The 24,809-nt window shown below is 34.3% G+C and overlaps 1 protein-coding gene across 1 annotated transcript in view; it reads left to right on the top strand.

Annotated features, from left to right (window-relative positions):
* LOC118746170 overlaps nt 1-24,809 on the top strand; it is a gene marked incomplete in the record, with an annotated part of 421,140 nt that overhangs the window by 223,975 nt on the left and 172,356 nt on the right.

The raw sequence follows: 24,809 nt of genomic DNA, 5'->3' as shown, positions 1-24,809 counted from the left end.
ATGTTAAATGGGCTCAAACCAGTTAAATGAACAAAACATGTTCATAAACAAGTTAAATCGCATACAATTTTTGTTGGAAAATTGAACCAGTTAAATCATTTAACTCGTTTGAAAACTAGTTCAGCGCAGAGTTGTATCAGAAAGCTTTCTGCCCCGGCAAATCAGAAAGACCCAAAAGTTTTAATTTGACACGCCAACGTTCAAAAAATTTATGTTCTGAAAAATATTAAAAATTATCAAAAAATATCAAAATTGTATGCATGTCTTCCCGCCAAAAAAGAGGCCAAAGCGGTAATTAGTTATTTCCCATGAGGTCTCATCGTACGCAGAGATAAATAGTACATACGAACTAAACAATTTGAAGTCTCTAAGAAATCCGTATGCGTTAATATCATGAAGCAGACATTCGCACAAAACAAATTGAAACACAAATACTTGAGTTTGAATATTTTTTTTCGAATTTTTATTGGTAATCAAACAACCGTCAAAGTTAACTCCAAATGTTCGCTGTGGACGATTGTGTTTTCCAAAAAGCTCTTTTTCATTTAACATTTAAATGGGGCCGATTTGAACATAATGGCTGAGTTTCTTTATACATTCCCGATAATCCCAGAATGCGTAATAAACAGAATGCGTTTGAAATATACGTTAACATATCATCAGTAACGTTCTAAAGAATAAGTAAACAAAAAAGTTTATTCCAAACGTTCAGAATGAATAAAGAAATGCAGCCAATATAAGAAATATGAATTTCAAAAACAAAATTTTTTTTAATCTTATATGAATCTTTTAGGAGTCATAAATGTTCCAAGTTATGAGCCAGCACTGTGTGCCAATATAAAAACAATAAAGACTCGAAATTTATATATAAACTTGTTTATACAGATATGAAAAATAATTAGGAAGCAAATAAACAAAATTTAGCTGCAGCAGCTGCTATTACATGAATATTGTATACATGCAATAGTATTTGAAATGAATGACCTTGCAAACATGGCTATAAAGTAAGTTCAATAAGAGTCGAAGAATAAGGCCAATAAGACACACAGAACTGCATAAAATCACACTCCGAAAGTAGGCATTGATGAAATATATGAGGCCAATAAGAGTCCAATATGATTCATATTGAGGCTCATTTGATGTATAAATTTAAGCTCATATAACTCGACCTTCGCAGGAAGGGAAACACCTCATTTCGGACTCATAAATGAGCTCATTATGGGCATAAAGGCTCCGAACTGGGACTGCTTAAAGACTCATTTGTAATCCCAAATGTTTGCTGCGTGTGCGTATTTGAAATGAATTCCTCTTAAGCGAAATCTGTATTTCTATAAATTATTTTTTACTTTTTAGTTCATATTCTAATAAAAGCGAGGTTTTAGTTTTTTAACCTATTATTTTATTTTCATCTCTTTAGTCCTATATTCAATTGATTGTAAAAATATATATTGTAACGAATAGAATAACACGCGATATCAATCTTTTAATTTTCATTCGTACTGTCATCGGGTAACTTTAAAATTTAAATTTAAAGCAATTCCCATTCGTACTGTCATAAGGTATGTGACTTGATAACAGGGTGGCCAAGTTTTGAATTTGAAAAAGCCCTAAAACCCGAGAAAAGTCACGTTTTTTGTCGAAAAAGCACCAAATTCTTATTGCACTATTTAATGGACTCTGTATGCATGAAAAATTGTATTGTAGGTACGCCGGTTCAAATTAATAAAAATCGATGTTTTTTGCTCGACGGTCGAATTTATTATATTTTCTATAAATTCAAATATTTTCGTTCAAGCGAGTGCTGCTACATATTTTTTGGTAAACATATCGCACACCTAGATTTAAAGTGCGATCAACTAAAAAAAATTGTGGGCGATTTTTTGCATAAATCAATTCATAGCACTTACATCCAATTAATAGAACAATGTTTTCATGATACGTTAACTGAAAAACTGCTATTATACCTGTTTTTGTATTAATTGCGTTTGATCTGTACGATCCACAAGCAGCTAAATTACCCTCTATGAATTTTGAATTAGCTACCTATAGATCTATCTAGGTATGCGTATGCTCTCTCGTTTATTATTGCACAGGCCAACAAAAATGAAAAAAAAATGTTGGTGCGGCAAATGTTAAAGCTATTTTTGATAACCTTTTTTGTGCTGATTACGAATCCGTAAGTACAAAGAATCCAACACGTACAGGTTTTGAGAAAATCGAGGTCAAATTGTCAAAAAATCGGGCTTTTGCAATATATGAGAAGCTCTAGCAAAGAGTAAAAAGGTGATAGAACCTTCCACTTAGGCTTAGATTAAAGCAAGAACCCTCGACTACTATCCTTGAAAATACCATTCCTGCACATTGAATTGATGGTCACTTTTAGTCATTTATTGAGCAGTAAAAACTGACTTTTGGCGAAGTTTGAGTCCCTGCCGCAATTAAACAAAGGGTGATAGAACCTTCCACTTAAGCTTAAATTAAGGCTTGAACTTTCGAATACAATCCCTAAATATACCATCTCTTCGTCTTGACCCTAAGATTACTTATAGTAATTTATTGAACAGCAAAAACTGATTTTGGTAACATTTTTTTTTCAATAGCACAATTTTCCAGTAATTTTTTATTGTTCAACAAATGACTATAAATGGCCATCAAGTCAAGGTGCAAGGATGGTATTTTCAGGGACAGTAGCCTAGGGTTCTAGCTTTAAGCTAAGCCTAAGTGGAATGTTCTACCACATTTTAACTCTTTGCTCGAGTTTCTCAAATATTGAAATAAAACCCCATTTTTTGACACTTTGACCACGATTTTCTCAAAATCTGTACGTGATGGAATGTTTATACTTACGGATTCGTAATCACCATAAAAAAGTCTATCAAAAAGAGATTTAACATTTGCCGCACCAAAATCAGTGTTGCCCTGTGTTGTCATTGTGACATGACTTTGTTTAGATTTTTTTTAAAGTGGCTTAAAAAACTTACGATTGCTATAAATTTTGCCGCCCCCTTTTTGTTAAGATTTACAGATTTGGTGTCTTCAAACTAAAAACAGAAGCACAAAAAACGCACCAAGCGCTAAACTCTAAAATTTTTGCGTTTTGAATAAAGAAAAGCACTAAATTTAGTGCGAAAAGCACCAAGTTGGCAACAGTGCTTGATAATAGAAACTGATGCATCTTTTAGGCGCACCAATATTACATAGTTATATCTCAAGCTAATAAAAGTGGAGTAAAAATGATAAAAAGAAATGTTTTGACAGTACCTATTTAATTTTTTCACTTTCCCCATGGTAGAAAATCCAACAAACTAGGTTCAAGATACCTTCTGTACCTAGCGTTATCTACATTTTACTATCGTTTAAGTATCTCCACATAGGTGTGTCTTATCCACTGGGCTATGAAGTTACTCTGTACACTCTGCAAGCGAATTCCTATACATATTCTATGTCGTAACTTGTAGCTATAAGCTACTCATGCTATGCAAGATGAAAGATGTGTAAAATTGTTTCTGAAACTACATAAATAAAGCAAGCAAGTGAGCTACAGACAAACGCAGAACCCGATAAGCAGGCGCATAAAATTTGTGTAGCAACAAAACAAAACAAAAATGATTTTCTTTCCTTAGGGTTAAATTAAGTCAACAACCTTGATCCGCTTATGTTAAACGCACTCAGGAAGATAAACCCTCATACAAGACTTTTTAGTAAATAAATAACGGCACATGTGGTGCTTATGAAAACTTTAAAAATCTATAAATCTTTGCCACAGATTCTGAACAAATACATATAGCACCCGTCGAGTGCCCTTAGCACCTGAAATATAAAAATCTCGGAATGCTTACCCTAGGATTACCACGTACATCGTTAACCATAACCCAACCGGATTATCAAATCGGGATTTCTTATATTTTATTCTAAGTTTGAGCATTTCCACACTTTCCAACTAAGAAAAATGTAAGCGCTTTTCTTTACACGCTGCACATATGTAGGAGTATTTATGCAGAAAACCGATCAAAAGTCAGATTTACCAATTGTTGCAAAAGTCCAGTAAAACATACTATTCCTAAAGCTAAATATGTAACTGATCTATTGAATGGTAGCCATGAAAACTTCCTCCGCTTCTTTGCCTTTGACATATATATGTCAACCTGAGAGCAGTCAATGTTGTGATAGTTTTTTTTGTCTCCACGCTTGCAGTCGTTCTACTTGTTTCTTCGGTAATTGTGTTTTGGTGAAGACCTTTTTCAAGAAAAAACCTTTTGAACATGGAAGAAGAAGGCCATTTCTGTCATCGAAGACTAAATTTAAGTAAATTGCGTTTAGAAAATTTAAAATCTGTCTGATTGGATATTTTTGTTGAATAATATTTTTAAATATTGGTATTTTTGTTTACTTGTCAAGGTTTTTTAAAGTAACTACAGTTATCTTTGAGCTATTAAAACAAAAATAATTTGCTCGCATGTGCTCCGTTTTTAATTTTCGAAGGACGAAACACGAAGAGTCATAAAATTGTATTATTGGATTTTATTTACAGGAATGTTCAATGTATAGTTATAAGGAGAGTCGCACTGTTAACAGGTATAGGTGTGACCTTTAATTTGGTAAAAATTACTTAACGATGGAATACTATTTGTCAAAGATCTATGAAAAAGCCCGATCCATCGCTAGTTTTTTTTCTACTGGGTACCCAAATTTACTGAGTTGCATACCCTTTAATTTTAAAGTCCTCGGGAGATCCTTTGAAGGACTATGAAACTGGAAAATAATGCTCTCTAATCGGCTTCGGCGAGACCGATTGTGTCCTTAGAACAATTCATCGCATTCCTATTTTTAAGTTATTTATTTAATTGAAATTGAAAAAGCATCAAAACTTTAGTAATTTTTGCACAATTCGCAGTTATTCGCAATCAAACGAACGAAGTGCATTTCCGAACTCGTCGTCCTAAATATGTTCTAGCAAAACGAATTCCGTTCTTGTCTTTTTCTTAATTGAATATAACTAAATATTTCACGAAAATTATCCTAATATCGTGTCGCGTGGCCCTGTATGTATAAAAAGAAATAAGCATGTACATAGCACAGTAATAGCTTATCATAAATGCAAAAAATCAAGCGTGGGCTGCCTCCAGGATTGCATTTCTTTGACCTACATATGAGCCGTTCAGTGCACAAATTGATTAACTTTATCAGTAAAAATTGGGAGATGCGATCAAATAATGTACACTATTTATTTGAATTGAATATTATGTGTATATGTGTATGTTATATATAGTTATTATAATCGTAATAAGTTATGACTATACCAAGTACTTTGACACTTTAATTTGAGATTTTTCAAAAAGTCGCGGTGTGCAGTGAACGGCTCATACATGCATCTACGTATGTATATAATGTATATAATACGTATGTATATAATGTAATGCTCTAACCCCTAGAAGAAAAGTATACCCCTATCGAAGAAAAGTATACCCCTATTTTTTTATTTTGAAATCAAAAAATTGTTATTTTTATATGGGAAAAATAAAATTTTTCGTAGAAATGGTATAGAATTCTTGAAAATCAATATTTTTCGATCGAAAAACCGTTGTTCCCCTCAGAAGACTTTCAGTAATAATACCCAAATGTTTAGTTAACCATTTTTAATACTAATTATTTTTTATTGGTCGCCCCATTTCTATTTTTCGGGGTTTTTGTGGGTTTTTGGCGGACCTGTAAATTATAGTTGCGATGAACAAATGGCTAAATAAACAATTGGGTAGAAAAATATTGATTTTTAACTATTCTATACCATTTCTACGAAAAGTTGTTTATTCCCCATATATGTAAGATACATGGAACACTTTGGGCGCTTTGAGCGACCTCTAAATATTTTTTGATTTCAAAATAAAACAAGTAAGAGCAGCGCTGTCTTCGGCTATGCCGAAGGCTTCATACCTTTCATGAACATCTGCAAATTTTACTTTGACAGATTACTGCTTTTGAATACATCTGCATACATCGATAGAGGAGTTACATACTTACAATATAAAAAATCGCATCTAAACAATCAGAGGTATGGAAGATATACTTTATATGACACCAATCTAAGTGATTTTCACCGCTATGTGATCGGTATGTAAACCGGTAACACAATTTATTGGGTTTAGTTTCGTACATAAAGGAGATATATGGCAAAAACTGGTATCTTAACAATCAGTGCTATAGGAGATGAAGCTTATAGAGCATAGATTTTGACGATTTTCTCAGTAGACTTTGTATTATTATTTATAAAATATCTTACGAAATATATCGGTTTTAGATGTTCAAATAAAGGAGTTTTACAGTAAAATCCCATATCTGAACAATCAGATGTATGGAAGATATATGTTGTAGTCATCCGATCCTTGCTATTTTCACTGTAAGTATTCTGTTAATAATGAGTGAAAATGGTGCGAAATTTCATGTTCCTAGCTGCATAAATGGAGGAGTTATGATAAAAGACCTCATATCTGAACAATCAGTTGTATGGGGGCTGCAGGTTATAGTGACCCGATCTTTGTTATTTTCGCTGTAAGTTTTCTGTTGTTAATTATTGAAAACAATGCGGAATTTCATGTTCCTAGCTATATAAATGGAGGAGATATAACGCAATATTTTATATCTGAACAATCAGTTGTATGGGAGCTATAGGTTATAGTGACCCGATCTTTGTAATTTTCACTGTAAGTATTCTGTTGATAATGGGTGCAAGTATTGCAAAATTTCATGTTCGTAGCTGCATAAATGGAGAAGTTATAATGAAAAATCTCATATCTGAACAATCAGTTGTATGGGAGATATATGTTATAGTGGTCCGATTCTTCCGGTTCCGACAAATGATTAATACATTATAAAAATACACCCACCTACCAAATTTGATCCGGATATCTCGAAAACTGAGAGACTAGATTGCATACAAACAGACAGACAGACGGACAGACGGACATGGCTAAATCAACTCAGCTCGACGTTCTGATCATATAAGTATACAATTTCATGGGTCTATCTCTTTTTGTTCTCGTACTTACAAACATCGGAACAAAGTTATAATATCTACCATTTCATGCTCATGAAATGTATAAAAAGAGGGAGGATATATTTTTGCGGTATAGAACAATCTTAGGGGGTGAGCATAAAAATTCCGACTTTACTTTTTCACATGCATTTTTGGACCACCCTTATGTGCATACATAGGTTAGCTTAGAAAATGACGAACTTAAATCTGTATATTGATATGAAATAGCATACATGCAGGATAGACTTTACCTAGATTTCGATTTTTCTTTTACCTGTTCGCATTCTCACAAATTAGAGAAAGCTTTGTCTCTACTATAAAGAGATCTAGCTTTACGGGAATTTCAGAGTGAACTTAAAATGCGTGGCGAATCAAAACATCCAAATGGAAAAAATCGGCTTAGTAATTCCCATAGCATATCAATAAGCAATAATTTTTATGTTTTTTTCTTTATTTGCAATTACCTGGACTAGAATGACTTTTTAGTAAATACCGAGTTTTGAGTTAATTTGTTGAAGGAGAAATTTATATTTTACACAACATAATTTATTTCTTCAATTTATTGTTTGAAATATGTGTTTGAACCTCCTTCAACTACAGGTAATGGCAACAACAGATAAATAATCATATCTAATTAAAGCACTCCCAAGTGATACATTAAAAGTGGGAAAGAGTAAAAGTAACCTTGCACACACATACTTATTTCAACTTCGCCGGCAACAAAAAATGGTTTTTTCTCGCATTCAACCTTTGCTGTATAAGGTATCAAAACTGACAAGAGGGCTGGCATAGGTTGTAAATTTGCGCCCAAGCGTAACCAGATGGCTGAACGAGAGAGAAAAGCTGAAAATAAGAAAAAAAAAACGGACATAAAATATGCCAGTGCGCAGAAATAATTAAGATAACAAGAGTTTTATGATTCATAAAAAGCAGAACTTTACTCTTTACTAACAACTAACGTCCAGGTGGTCGGCCAACGTACTCGCCCAGCTCTGCTCTGCGCAGCTCATTTCCTGTACTGCTCCGATAATCTGGAGACCTGTGCCAGGTGAACGCATAAAAATTATTGCGCTGTCCAGTCAAGCGTGTCCGCTCATCTGGGAGGAATTACCAAACGAAGAGGACAAAACATAATAGTCTATGTAAGCAGTTATGCTGTTGGCAGGGATGATAAATGAATTTTTCGAAATTGTACCAAACGTCTGAACAAAAATGTACCATCAAAAAATTTTTAATTATTTCCCAAAAACAACGAATGTTTAAAAAAAAATATGCAATTAATCAACGCTTTTTAAATAAACATTTTGTAAAAATATACATATATGTACGTATTAAAAGTAGAATAAAAATTAGTTAAGCATTTCACTTTCTGTGACATCGTAAGTCACATTTTGGTTTAAAGACTCTGTATATATTTTTATTTCATATCAAAAACTTTGAGAGGATTTGATATAATTTTTTGCTTTTTTAACGAACCGAGGGTTTTTACTTGTAATCTATTTCTACGTTTAGTTTTTATCAGATTTTGAACAGAAAGGACACGTTCGACATTTGCTAAGGAATGTGGAATAGCCAATATACTTTGAGCTATTTTAAAAATGTTTGCAAACGTCAGGTCGTTCAGTTCGTTAAAAATTAATTTAATTTTTTCCCAAACCTCGCATATGTACATAAGTATATTCAAATTTTTTTAAGTTCTCGTGCTCCGGTGGAAAAGGTGTGCTGTAGGAAAAGACAAAACCATTTCTATAAGGAAGAGGGTTTGCTAACTTTGTAATGTAAAACAAATTTAGTCGAAGTTTGCATGAAGTACTAGAGAAGGAAAAAAGTATTTGTATAACTGCGTAACGCTGCATTTCCAAATTGTACCAAAACTGTCTATGTGGTGTCAATGTACTTTTTGGTTTCAAATTGTACCAAAAAAGCACAATTGTGGCAACTTTATCATCACTGGTTGTTGGCTTGTGGCATTGAGCAGATTTTACTTCTCCAGCTGTTTCTCTTGTAAACTTCTGTTGTTTTTCCGCGTGTTTTTGCCACTGCAGTTGCTTTCGGTTTTTAACTACGCGCAGTTAAAGCAAATTAAATTAAACATTTTAAGCATATGAATAATAATAGTTTTTTTTCTTTTAATGGCGTTCACATTATTTCTTGGATATAACTATGTTACTACCACAACAGCCGCTTGATTAAATGCTCAATTATATCGGATGACCGCTGTAGCAGAGTAGGTAGATCTGCGCACTATTGCTCTGTAGGAACCGGGTTCAACCCCTGGTCCGAGAAACATCTAAATTAGAAAAAGTTTTTGTTTAACAGCGGTCGCCAATCGGCGAGCAATGGCCAACCTCCGAGTGTATTTCTATTATGAAAAAGCTTCTCATAAAACCAGAGATGGCGTAAAATTGTAGGAGGGGCCGTCGAGAGAAACCGGGCCCGTATACATAAATTAATTTAAAAGCTCGTGATAATTTTCTTTAATGTATAGAGTTAGAAACAATCAGCACGAATCTGATTATATTTATAATAAAAGCCTATAACGAAGGAGCAATTACATTTTAAAACAATAATAACAAGTTATGGTTCTAATATTCCAGGCCCCTTAAAAATCGCGGACCCGGGTGATTCACCCCTTTTCCCCCTCCCTCTCGACGGGCCTCATTTTAGGTCCCTCTATTTGTGTTATAACATCGGGACGTACACTAGACATTGGAGGAAAAGCTCGGCCATACACTTAGCAAAAATGCAACCGCCAATTATTTATTTATTTGTTTATAGCGCAATTATTTTAAGTTATTCCCAGAAACCATACAGCGACTATGAATAGACACTGGAAAGATGTGGATAATTTGTGAGCATCCAGTGGCAAAGATAGCGTGGTAGTCAAGGTAGCCGAGCTGCCCTTCTTCGCAATCGGCACCCACTTTTGTGGAAGAGATCAATCTCTCTAGTGCTCCGCCTTATTAACGCTGCAGTATTTGAAACTTGGCAATTTCATTTTGTCCTTAAGATCAACATAAATTAATGCTTGGCATTTCTAACTTACTGACGTACCCTTGCCTTAAAAGAATTTTTGTATTGACCAGTGCATAAAAATGATTGGAAATTAAAAATGTTGTGTAAACTAAAACCTGTTAGGTTAGGTTTAAATTATGTGAGAAGAACCCTCCCCACACATAAGAAAAGGAGGGTGGTGTCGCCGTGGTATCATACATGGATGCAAACTACTTTGTTGATGCTTTCAAAATTTGCGAATGGTTATAATCTTCTTCTGTTTAGTGGCGGACAATTGGAAAAAATGTGTGACACGTTTTAATCTTTTATGAACTTTACGACAACAACATTGGTACGGTACATCCATCTCTAAGCTTATATCATGTAACGGAATTAGATAGTGGCCCGTAAATGTAATTTTTATGAAGTGTGAATTTTCTGTTACAGGCCACCAATTTAACTTGGCGGTGTCACAAGATCAAACGATTTTCTAGCATTCGTTGGCCAATTGATTGGAAGGTTATTTTTATAATTTACGTTAATGTAATGTTGTCCATAATGTCAGAAATTATAAACTTTTCCCCCCCTTTTAGGGGGTATTTCTTGGATGGCAAACACTTCCATATATACACTGATGATGTGTCTAGGATAGCCAAATAGCCGGTGGCCCTCTTGGTTAATGATTCGACTTCTTAAGCCTTACCTCTGAAATAAAGGAGCAACTAGCGACCAATTAGAAGCTAGATTCAAGATCGCATATAGGACGTACATATATGAGCGTGGAGCAAAAGCCGAAGCGTATTCATATCTTTTTGTTTTTTATACCCGAGCGCACTTGTGCACAAGGGTATATTAATTTTGTTCACATAACGGTTGTTTGTAACAGCCAAAACGAATCGAGATAGATATAGACAAATGTATACATAAATGCTCAGAATGAATAGAGAAGTCGATTAAGCCATGTCTGTCTGTCCGTCCGTGTACACGATAACTCGAGCAAAAATTGAGATATCTCAACGAAATTTGGTATGTAGTTTTCCGTTAATCCAAGGTAGGTTGGTGTTGAAAATGGGTGAAATCGGACAGTAACCACGCCCACTTCCCATATAAAGGTAATTTTCAGAAATACGAAAACTGCGATATTTTAGTAACTAATAAAGATAATTCACTCAAAATTGATATTTACAATAACTTTCAGACGAAAAATAAGAATATTATAAATTTTTGGATAATGGACGTAGCCACGCCCACTTATGGTAACAGGTGTATATCTTGGTAACCGCTGCACCAATTTCTTCCAAACTTGGCACAGTTGTTGACCTTGATACAGCATGGCCGAAAATTTAAAAAATCGGACAATAACCACGCCCACATCCCATATAACGGTAATTTAGAGAAATAGAAAATCTTCGATAAATCAGAAAATATTAAAGCTAATTTATTCAAAATTGATGCTTGCAACAATTCTTTACCAAGAAATACGTTTATGGTAAAATTTTGGAAAATGAGCGTGGCACCGCCCACTTATGATCACATATATGTATATCGGTAACCGTTATACCAATTTGTACCAAACTCGGTATTTTTATTGTCCTTGCCACATAAAAGCAAAACGTTGAAAATTATTGAAATCGGACTAAAATTACGGCCGCTTTTCATATAACGGTAAATTTCAGAAATGCTTGAAACTGGAATATTTCGAAATTTAAGGACGCTAATTTATTCAAAATTGATACAAACCGTCTTACCATCTAGCGGTAGCTTTCGGAAAGGTGAAAAAACAAATTGAATACTTCTGTCGGGTATTTAATGTTCGGCTCCGCCCGAACTTAGACTTTCTTACTTGTTTTAAATGCAGTATTTGAACGAAGCTCCAACGTTGGCTTACAAATTTTATTAAATCTCTAATACCAGTTATTCTTCCTCTGCTTGGTTGGCGCTTTCGTCGAGTTCAAAACATCACTTCAGTCATTCCTCTTTCTCGCATGCTGAAATTTACGTTCTGTCATCGGAATCCAACTCAATGACCTTGAAAAAGTTTTTCCTAGCCTCGAAATCTTAAATTTGTCACCAGTAAAAATATGACTTTTTGTGTGATGGTCTCTCTTTTTCTTAGTTTTACGACTTTCAACATATGCTGATCAAAGTTAAAACCTTATTTTTTAAATTCGGGCCCAGAAAATCTTTTCTAATTTCCCTACCATATATTTTACAAAAATAATTATTCGTCACGGTAAAAAACTGACTCTTCTAGCCTATTTTGAATGGAATTTGAAAATTGCCTATTGTGCGCTGGGATGTAGTCTAGTATGTACAACAGTATTCGGATCGCAATTATGCGTTAGTCAGCTGGAGCCCTTCTTTCGCAATTGCAGGGGATTTAACTACGATGACGGTATTCACGGAACGGGAGTTAGTGAAGGTGGCGATGGTCTCCCTGTCATTAGGCGCCAGTCTATACAGTGTCGGGCCAATGGTTGACGTACGTAGTCTAGTACTTCGTAGAGATACCTTCTTGCCTGCCTGGGTGGATGTTCCGCTTCCGTCTAGTGCCTATTCCGGGTGCCCACGTATGTAGTAACAGACAAGGAACTGCTTGCTGACCAAAATAGTGCTTCGTAATTTAGAAATGGCCAACCACTTGCCTTGTATGTCGCTAACAACGTTTCTTTGTCTCTGCCACAATTGTTGACGGCGAGCGCTTTGAGGACTTTGTTGCGTTTGGGTGTGCTTAGAAGGATATCGACGTGACCTCTTTTCTACAGGTGGTAAAGGTTGTTGCCAAGGATTTCATAGGTGAGAGGATGAGGCTGCTTATAGTGAAGAGTAATTGTCATCAATTCTATTGCCAGATATTAATATTGAACAATCGTTAGCATATGAGATGATATAGGAACTACATACTTATTCATGTCATACAGGTGTACGTACATATGTATATTAACTCAGTTGCTCCTATTTAGTTTTTGAGGTTTTCTATGTGTCCTTTTCTGTGTAATGAAATGCTCTCCATCTGTCGACTTTGTTATTTAGGAATTTTCGTGCTGTATCAGATCACACCTAAACTTTTTGGTTTTCTTTTATTTTAACGAGATCTCTTTACATTAATTGACTGAGTTAGTATTTAAATAATGCTTTTTCTTCTTCGCAGCACCTATTACCCATAGTATTAAAGTATTTCTAAAATATCGCCAGCTTAAAGAGAAAAGTTGCTAAATCCAATTCTACAAATTTTACAGGAGAGAAAAAACTTCTTATAACAATTTTCTTAAGCAATTATTTGGTAAAACTTTTAATACAACATTTTGTGTTTTTAAGGCAGGTATTTATTAAAAGATTTTGTATTACTTTGAGCATATCGGATTTTCGGTGCCTCCTTTGAACTTAGTAAACTTGGCTTTCGTTCAGAATGAGCGAGCAAAAATTTAGGAAGTATTTATCACAACCCTTGCATCCTATATCAAAATATAGGATTTTATAAAAACTGGACTTAGCACATTTTCACCCGAAGCCAGCGATATGTAGGTATATTTATACACCATATTACCCATACACAATGTGCATTTGTGCTTACATATTTATTCATGTAAATATATATGTACACAATGCATTCGCCCATTCGATTTATGTAATCTATACGCAACCGATTTGTTGGCTTTTTATAATGACGTCTACTTTGCTGGGATTGATTTGTCTATACATACGTTTCCTTGGTATTTTGTCATGTCAACATCGACGGCAACAACAATAAAACACTGCACAAGTAATCTAATAAGATAACGTTCGTTATTTGTCAGACTTAAGTATTAGTAAGTGCCAATGCAATTACAATGACAAATATCAAGTAGATGAGCACTTGACTGGTGGCATATATGGCATTGTATATGGAAAATTATTTATACACGAGCATATCTATATGTATAACTATGTATGTGTAAGTAAAAAATAATGGATCCAGTTTGGGAATTCATCTGGAAAGATATTCCATAACATAGAACAGAAAATGAATTGTCAGCTGTTAAGATAATTATGAAAAATTTTGGAAATGGTAAATGGCATCAGTTATTGGTGGTATGCGTATGTCATTATTCTAACTGGGTTAATGTAGTAAAATTTAAATCAAATTAGTAACTCTGATTATTTTCGCATTTTAACCCACTAGCCCTCTCGCGAAAGGCTGGTTTTGATCCCTTTTTCGGAAATCCTGAATAAAATGGCATTTGAAAGGTCGCTAGAGGGTTAAAATGTTTTACAAAATTACTCGCCGTAAAACATCACTAGGGGTATTTTCAGGAAAAATATTTAGACAAAGAAAGTAAAAGTCCACAGGAAATAAAAAACAAATATATTTTATTGAAATAAGCAGTAAGTTTTTTAGAAACTTGATGTTAGCGCTCGCCCTGCTCAACGGCTTCGATGGATAACTGCTTGCTAAAATGAGCTAGATGACGGCACAGATATTTGGCATGATACATTAAAAGTGGGCTTTAGCTCAGATGAAATTTTTGCAATCATCAAGTGAGCTCAAGCTGAAGAATTTGTACTCAAACTCGGGTCGGAGCTAAAGCTACCTTTTTATGCATGAGGCCCATTGTATTTTCAAGTACGAACGATATTTCCCCAAAAAGTCTTGTTATTCTTCTTTATGTCTTTCCAACCATTTACTTCATCGTCGATTAAAATTTTCAGGCAGATTCAAAGTGACTTTGGTTGAAATTCAGTCCAAAGTGAATTGCAGAACCTGCCCGATTGTTGAATGAGTCATTTTCCATTTACACAGGTAAGAAATTGTAAACTTAATATGACCATACATAAAAGTTTAGCCTAAAATGCAAAAGGATTTGGTGGTTTTACTATACGTGTCCAGATCTATCACACTGAGTTGGAATCATTCCGCCCCAGACAATGACGATGAAGTTGTAGCACAGCATAATAAGATAAATTTCTAATAATTACATAATTGGGTAGGTTTCTGGAATCACGGCATAAATCCAAGAATTTGTGTACCGATAACAAATACCAAAATTTTTTTGATTAATATTCGCCTTTAATACTTTTTGCGCATTGATGCTTATAAAATTTGGAACTGTTGGTTTTCAAAACACCCCCAAGAATTCCGAAAAGACCCAGACAAATACCAAAAGGTGCTGAAAACCCTGAAAACAACCGTAGAGAGTTCCTAACGTGTTCCAAAAGGTAAAACAAGTACATATAATACCGAAGAGTTCGAAAAAGTCTTTAGCAGTTCCGAAAAAGTAATGAAAAACATAAAGATTCTCGTAAATTACAAAGTCATTAAAATCTGATAAAAAAATATCGGGAAAACTCTGCCTTTTCGCTTTGCATTAAAAAATTTTAAAGGAAAAAGTTATAGGTACTTATCGGTAAGGAAGACGTTTTTTAAATCATACTTAAGAAACTAATATTCTTTAACAGGGCAGGATTCAACTGATACGTTCTAAAAAACGTTATGGCATTTCTGTAGTTTTTTTTCCAAATTTTAAGAGGTCTTGATGAATATTTTTACAATAAGTATCATATGTCGTAGGGATAGAGCTCTGGCGCCCGAGAAATATTTGATTCCTTTAACTTTCGTACCTGCATTTCGACCCACTTACATACATCCTTCTACATATGTAGTTTTTAAGATTTGTTGTGGTGTGTTAATACCAGTTAGTAAACTTATATCGTCACTAGACACGAAAAAAGGCACGAGCTCAAAAGTTCACCGCGAAAAAAGACGGTTCAAAAATTTGAGCGAAGAAAGACTCTTAACATAGTTGATGGCGAAGGAAGACGCCTAAACTTATTTTCGCGGTCAATTATGTTTGCGGGTGTAATAGTGTCCAAAGAGTTTTTGGGGAATAATGCTGAAGCGACAGTTCTTGGCCAGGTACATTCAAATCTATGTTTACGCGTCTTTCTCTGCGTCAACTAGGTTATGCGTCTTTCTTCGCCGAAGTTTTTTTAAGTTTCTTTTTTCGTCAAATTTTTTTATGTGCCTTTTTTCGCCGTCAAAACACTAGCGCGCCTTTGTTAGTGTGTAGTGAAGATATGTGAAGCTCAGTGCTTTAGTGACAGAATATATTCGCAGTTCGTTGAACATCAGTGTGAACTTCGTTCAGCTAAAAAGCTTTAGCTCATTTAGTTGTACTTGCTTTTAAATAAATAATAATCAATAGTCATCATTCTCATTCCCTTTTTGTTTGTAGCCGACTACTTGGGGGAGTAAATTTAAAAGTGGTGTACAACGTTTTCTTCCCAACCCATAATCTTACATACTGCCTGCTATCACCAACTTGACTCTATCGGCAATCTGCTGGGTGGTATATCCATGCTTATGGCTTACGGCATTGACTTCTACTTGAACGGGACGTAGACAAAACCTCTTGATTCGCTGATTACAACGTACGCGACCTCAATCTTCGCATCGAATACTTACAGCTAAAATTCAGATGCCTCTGTTCGCCCGAGTGGGGCTCCCTGGTTTGTGTGTAGACATAAAATAATATATTTTTATAATATAATCCCTGTAAACGCTACAGTTGAACTGGTGACAATAGGCTCCAGCGATTGACATGCTACGTTTATCCTATCATTGAGCTGTCTGACCCAGGTTTGGATAAGCGTCGTGGTAATGGGGCAAAATCCTTGCCAAGACAACAATCTGAAGGTTACGTCTCGACCTCTTAGGATCTTTTTATTCACTTACTGTTGTACTCCTATGATTAGGAAGACCGCAATTGGGCGGACTCTTTATCGCAAATTTTGTCCAGGCTGATTTGAAAGAGCGAAGGCGCCTCAAAGTCTCATCGAAACCAACGACAAGGAGCGGAAGAGAAAGATATGGTAAAAAGGTATCGTCACCTCCAAACAAAACTGCGAAGGATGTAATCCACTACTCTGCCACCGAAAGAAAACTCTGTAGAAGAAGCGCGCCTACATTGGCATAAGTAGGGGAAAGAGACCGCTAGCACGCAATCCACTTGAGCGGAAGCGGGTAAAAATCACATCGACCTAATGCTCGGCGTCAGGGCTACAGGTAGCAATCATAGATCGGAACCCCCCCGGAAGCAAAAGCAGATTGGGCATACAAATAATAACAATATTGGTATATTTGATAGAGCCAAGTGGCGAAGGTCACGGTTGTTGGGTGCGGTAAAAATTTGTGGTTAAACTTCCTAACAAACCGAGTCCGCATCCAAGAAGAACTTCGGTCCACCATACGGCTGGAAGTTGTTCCAATCTCGGACGCTGTGGAGCTGTCCGCATGACCTAACCTTACCTTCTTTATTTTGTGGAACTGTTTTTCTCTAAATTTTCCTATATTCTTAGTACTGTGGTAATATAGTTATTCGTCGGATCTTACTGAACGATCTCAGTGTACACTTCGTTAAGCTGTGTATTCTAAACAGCCACATTATTGAGGTTTAATATTGATTTACGCTTCAAATGTGGCACCCTCTTATGGCGTTTTCTTTTCTGCAAAAAATGTTGCCTTTTCATTGCCTTCTTCTTAGTATTTGTGCGCAGAGGGCAATGAGCAGGGAACATTTTTCGGTAGAGACGAAAACTTTGCATATATACCAACTTGCATAAATACCCATAGTACAGTGTATAGTGTAGTTGCTTATTTACACATTGCTTGTTCGAATGTCAATACTTAATTCAATCATTCACTCTTTCACTGCAACCCCATCGGCGTCATGGAATGAGTATCATTACTGATTTTCCACACATTTCTTCTTAACAAATAAGCATGTTATTTTCCTTAACTTAATGACTGATTAATTTACCCGTTTTATTTTATTTTCCTACGCAGATTGTTAACATGTTGTTCTTGTCGCTTGTGCGCTAATAGGACATTTGCCTTTGGGTGACATTAATTGGCTTCCCTAGCATTTATGTATGTACATATGTATACGTAAGTTCCACTCGACATAATCCTATTTTCTATTGAAATACTAATAGGCAAGCTAAATGTGTTGACTGAGAAGTGAATGACTGCGGGCTATAAATTTATACACCTACATAAGTGCGATGAACATATGTATGTACATATGTATGTATGAATGTATGTAGATCTATATGTAGTTATTAGGTATAGAACCAATAGCGATGCACATACATACATATGTGACAAAGCTTACACAAATATCTTTGCACGGAAGTAGATATCTGTATGGAGAAGTTAATACATACATATTTAGCTGCACAAACACTAAAGCCTCAATACATAGGCTTTTGTATAAATATCCAGGTTAGGTTAGGCTGATCTGCCGCAGCTACAGAATTGATTTATACATATATATATATATATATATATAATTAAAGTGCAAGCTGCGGAGGTTAGTCAAAACTTGTCAGATTTCAAATCGGTGCGCCAGAAACAAAAATGTAAGCTTCTCAATAATTCCCTAATTTATTCTCAATGTAACGCTTTGAAATCACACTGGTATACCCATTTTTATTGCTTAGATCAGTGTCTGACGAAAGAGGTTCAAAAAGGTTTTAGTTTGAAAATATTTTGAAAAGAGCTGCCACCATGACTCAACAATTTGCAGGTTGTAGCAATCGTACAAAAGCAACATTTACCGTTGGTATGAGCTCCTTGTGTCAAAAACAGCTGATTTGCTTTCCTTACGTATTTATATTCGTGCATTTAAATACAAAAAGCTGCGATGGCCTTGAGCAAAATCAATTAAATTTTGCACTTTACTTAACTTCTAACAAGTATGATAGGTTCATATGCTTTGACACAACCCATTGGGAAACTAAAATTTGAGAGTTGCTGGTGCAGAATTCTTTGTGGTTTTGTGGTCGGAGTCGTTGTAAGAAAATTCAAACATAACATAGCCTTTTTCTAATGCTTCAGTAAAACCTATATTTAGTAGTTTAAAAATGTGTAGGACTGACTTGAGAACCAGAATGAGCACTGATGTAGTTGCAGCAATATTATACACAAACCAAGACATAAAAAATAACGCTAATACTTTGTTTGAACAACAAAAACAAATGTACCAATTGAATTGGAGAATGTAATTAATTTTCATACTAAGTACCTGTAAATAGTATGCAGTACACAATACTCATATCTATAAAAAGAAAATTTTGTGTAATTTGCTCCGATTTTAAGGATTTTTCATTTGTTTTTGAGGAATCTGGTAATTTTTTTGTTGCAACACTGAGCAAAGCCCAATAATTGACTTGCAAGAACTGCAAGTGGAGTCGCGCCAAGCAGTCCTGAAATACACAAAAGTAGGTCGGCTGTCTCAGGGAGCATCAGGAATTTAAGACACATTGGAGGTGGAGCACACCACCGTCTGGCCGGAGAAGTCCCTAACCGACTTTGTACCAAAGCAATGGCGTTCGATGGCATTGAACAATAAAATGTGGTTGGAACAGATCGGTAAACTTTGCGGAAGATTTAAGTTTCGTACAATCATTTTGTTTATTATGCTTTACCCCGCACTCAAAAGTTTTAATCTTTATTTTTAGCTTTATAATATTGCAATATCAGGACATGAAGGCAATGAATATGTATCAATGTAGTCTTGGGAATACTATACCTTTATGCAACGAAAATATCTGGAATAGATAACAGATTAAGCCTCAGAAAAAAAATAAAAATGTTTAAGTTTGCGAGCACACCTATGTTTTATATATCATTTTATTCGTATTCTCTTAATAAATCGATTAATATAAGTGTAATTCATTTTCATCAAGTCCTTCAAAAGTTAGACGAGGAATAAACATGAAATAGTAAACTAAAGAATGAGCTGGGTTCAAATTACGCTGTTCATGTTGTAAATTTTGAGCAAAGATTTTGAAAGTTGAACTCACTTAATTGGGATGTTCTAAATTCAATGGCGTGCCCCGTTTTACCAGATTGACTCCGGTTTCCGAGATAATGGTACTTGAAAATTTGATTAAATTTTAACTATTTTATAAATAACTCCCTCAGTTTTGAAGTTATTTTACTAAAATTTAATATTACCTTAATTATTCCTTAAAATTATCGAAATAGGTTCACATTAACATATAGCTCCAGTACAACTGATTACTCAGATATGTGTTTTTGCGCTATAAATCTCACTTAATATCTGAATAATAAATTCTATGCGTGCTATATGTTAAAATGAAGCTATACTAAATTTTAACTTGTCTAATTGGAGCAGTTATAACGCAAAACAATGTCTCTGATCAATCAGTTGTATGGGAGCTAGATGTTATGTGAAAAATTTTAGTAAAATATCTTCAAAACTCAGAGAGTTTTTTTATAAAATAAATAGTTAAAATTTTATAAAAGTTTCAGATACTGCTATCTCGAAAGGTGGAGCCAACATGGTAAAACTGAGGACGCCATTGAATTTAAAAGGCTCCAATGAAGTAAGAGCAACTATCAGAACAGTTGTCGAAAAAAAGTTGCTTTGATACCACTCTCGAAATACTCTGACTAAAAGAAGGAGCATCATTAAAAATAGTAAATCAGGGTTTTTACGCACTTCTAGAGATACATTTTTTGAAGCATTTTACAGGTATATGTAATTTTATAAGGACTAGCAGTTATAGAAAGATTTAGATCGTTTGGACGTATTTTCCAAATGTGTGAATATATTAGCTTTAAAAGGTGGTTTATTCTGAAAGCACACCTCTTGCTAAGGTATCAAAATAATCGTAATTGTTTGTAGAATACAATATATACTTAAAAAGTTCTCAAAATTAAATGCTTCAAAAACTATACGCGATAAACCGAAAATTTTGAAAATTGTGAAATGTGGAGTTACAGACTTGGAGTTACATTGCCATTAAGCGTGTTTTTGGTTTCTTCAAGGTTAGTCCTTTTATTAAAACAAGAAAATGGTGTGTAAAAAATAAACCGAATGAGTAATAAAATTATAGCAAAAAAAAACACGATTTTCTTACAATAAGAACTAATGGGGAAAAAAATTATTTATTGATTTAAAGATTCGTTAAATAAGGATATGAAGTTCCCTAATTTGATGTTATTTAACCTTTTAAACTAGCTTAAAATAGGATTAAAGTAAATGGCACGTAGTCATAATCGAAATTAGGTCCACTGAAAAGTTAGTTGCAGTTATTTTTTACAGGCATCCCATGAGAAACATACAGCACCCCACTGGTAGAGGGCTTCGGGTGCACGAATTTGTTGTAACATCAGGACTGATGATGAAGACTTGATCTAGCTGCTAGTCTATTAAAATTTCCTCCAATCACGTCGTAAGCAGATTTCCCATGTGAACTTGCAATAAAGTTCAAATCTGCCATTTCCTTGAAGGGATTTTCATCATATCAGACCTTTAGTAAAGTTAATATCATTTATTCATATTGTTTTTATTTGTAACACACCTTTCCTCTTTCAAAAATATACAATTTCATAAAATTTCAATGTCTATTTATCATATTGCTCGAGCGTTAGACGATCTAGAGTCCATACGCATTAGTAGCCCATTACGCTCATTTGGGTGCTTAAAGTTGATATTATAGACAATGTTTTTATGTAAACATAAATTTTTTTTAAATGCTATAATCAAAAGGAAAAATGTTTGTTTATTTTTTTTTTTTTTGTTTTTTATACGCTGCGCATTAATGTAAAAAATGTACAATTAAATCCCATAATAAGACGGAAGAAATATTTTTTTTTCATTAAGTTCTGTTAAAAGGTTTTCAAGATACAGCACTTTAAAGAAAGGTATGTATGACGTTTTCTTAAAATTTAAGTTCCGTGTAAATAGGTAACCCTACGTCATATCGTCAAAATATGCTGCACGTACACTTATGTCACCTAGACCTTCAATCTCTTCAACTTTCATCCAAATCCAGAGAGGTCGCGCACAGTGGTGGCCGCGTCGACATGAAATGCCTATAAACATAAACATAAACATAAACAAGTAAGAAAGTCTAAGTTCGGGTGGAGCCGAAGGGCGCAAGTATTAAATATATGTTTTTTCACCTTTCCGAAAGCTACCGCTAGGTGGTAAGCCGGGGTGTATCAATTTTGAGTAAATTTGCTTCCTTAAATTTCGAAATATTGCAGATTCAAGCATTTCTGAAATTTACCGTTATATGAAAAGCGGCCGTAATTTTAGTCCGATTTCAATAATTTTCAACGTTTTGCTTTTATGTGGCAAGCACAATAAAAATACCAAGTTTGGTACAAATTGGTAGAACGAATACCGATATACATATATGTGGGCGGAGCCACGCCCATTTTCCAAAATCTTACCATAAACGTATTTCTTGGTAAAGAATTGTTGCAAGCATCGATTTTGAATAAATTAGCTTTAATATTTACTGATTTATCGAAGATTTTCTATTTCTCTAAATTACCGTTATATGGAATGTGGGCGTGGTTATTGTCCGATTTTTTTAAATTTTCGGCCATTTAGTATTCTGTACTAAGGCCAACAACCGTGCCAAGTTTGGAAGAAATTGGTGCAGCGGTTACCAAGATATACACATGTAACCATAAGTGGGCGTGGCTACGCCCATTTCCCAAAAACTTATAATATTCTTATTTTTCGTCAGAAAATTGTTGTAAATATGAATTTTGAGTGAATAAGCGTCAGTAGTTACTAAAATATCGCAGTTTTCGTATTTCCGAAAATTACCGTTATATGAGATGTGGGCGTCGTTATTGTCCGATTTTTAAAATTTTCGGCTATTTAGTATGCTGTATCAAGGCCAACAATTGTGCCAAGTTTGGAAGAAATTGGTGCAGCGGTTACCAAGATATATACATGTAACCATAAGTGGGCGTGGCTACGGCCATTTTCCAAAAATTTATAATATTCTTATTTCTCGTCTGAAGATTATTGTAAATATCAATTTTGAGCGAATTGAGTAGTTACTAAAATATCGCAGTTTTCGTATTTCTGGAAATTACCGTTATATGGGAAGTGGGCGTGGTTACAATCCGATTTCAATACCAACCTACCTTGGATTAACAGAAACCTACATACCAAATTTCGTTGAGATATCTCAATTTTTGCTCGAGTTGTCGTGCAGACGGACAGACAGACAGACGGACGGACAGACAGACATGGCTTAATCGATTTCTCTATTCATTCTGAGCATTTATGTATACATTTGTCTATATTTATCTCGATTCGTTTTGGCTGTTACAAACAACCGTTATGTGAACAAAATTAATATACCCTTGTGCACAAGTGCGCTCGGGTATAAAAACGATAGAGACAAAGATAAAGATGGAGAATGTGATAGAGACAAATAAAAAATTATAGTTTAAAAAACTAAAACCTCGCTATTATAATTTCTATTCGTACTGTCATCAGGTATGTAACTTGAGAATAGAAATCGCCGCATCTTTTAGGCACATCAATATTACATAGTTATGTGCATCCCGAGCTAATAAAAGGGAGGTAATAAAAAGGAAATATAACTTCATAATGCGCGATGTGTTTGTTATGGTATGTGATGTTATCTAATATTATGTTGTGTTATGTAGTGCTATGTAGTATTATGCTATGCTACAATAGTATGTTTTACAATTTATTTACCATTTGGTTTTACATAGTTATATGTATACATATTTAGAATGCTGTACTTATATTAATATTTTGCCCATGTTAGGAGCTATTAGATTTAGTGTTTGTAAGCAGACTTTGTATGCATTTGGTATGAAATGTTGAATGACTAGATGAACTCTGAAATGACGTTAATTACCTTGATCATCAAGTAATTACCACAAGGGCACTTCAATAATCAGCGTCATGCACATTTTGTGTAATGCTAGGTATACATACATATGTATATGTAAATACTTTTGCTTACAAATGCACACGGCAATGTTCGTCTAATCAAATTTCAAATTTTAATTGTTAGTATATATAATAGCATTACTGCGTAATATTTGACCCAAAATAATTAATACTTAGATTATATTTTAATTACAAAACATAAATTGATTACTATTAAATTGGTCAAAATTCAATTAGCGTCAAAAGCAGTTAGATAAGCTAGAGCAGGATTTAATTATAATTAACATGTACTCACTCATGTAAATATAAATTGTTTCAGCTATTAGAAAGTCTTAATTTAGTGGCCTTGCCATAAGCAGCTTATTGTGATTTCGATTGAAACCCTTATGAGCTTTTATACACTCTAAAAAATTTTGTTTAAATTTGCGCATATTAAGATAGGTAGTTTCCTCTCTTAATGAATGCAAATTTAAACACTGCTTGCTTACTTTTACTTATCATATGTGTGGCGTTGAACAAATTTCAAATTTGTTTTTTGTGTTTTAAACATTTATTGTTCACATTTTCACAGTTTCCACATAAAATGTTTAAAATTTCCTCTAAAAAATTTTCGTTTAAATTTACGCATATAAAGAGAGGTAACCAGTTTCCTCTCCTACTGTGTGCAAAATTAAACAATGTCTGTTTACTTTTACATATCAAATTTGTCACGTAGCGCACACAAGGGGTGGGTTTTGGGGCTAAATTTATTATGATATAAGAAATTTTCAAAGAAAAAATTTTCTTTTCCATTTCTTGTGCGTCATTTTGTAAGAATTTTTCTTTTTTTCTTGAGAGCTCTTTAAAGTTTAACTGCGAATGAAAACATTGTCCTAAAAATATGCAATGCATACTCACTTACTGTTGCTTTTTACACTTTACAGCCTAAAAAAGTTTACCACTGATATGTACTTAATAAGCATTCGAAGATTTAATTTGCTAACTTCGAATTCGTTTCACCAAAATGAGCTACATGATAAAAATACAAGTTCAGTTAAATTTTC

This window comes from Rhagoletis pomonella, unplaced genomic scaffold, assembly GCF_013731165.1.
Source record: "Rhagoletis pomonella isolate Grant_MI unplaced genomic scaffold, Rhpom_1.0 Rhpom_scaffold_00010, whole genome shotgun sequence".
NCBI classification, from domain to species: Eukaryota; Metazoa; Arthropoda; class Insecta; order Diptera; family Tephritidae; genus Rhagoletis; species Rhagoletis pomonella.
This window is presented reverse-complemented; position numbering and strand designations above follow the sequence as displayed.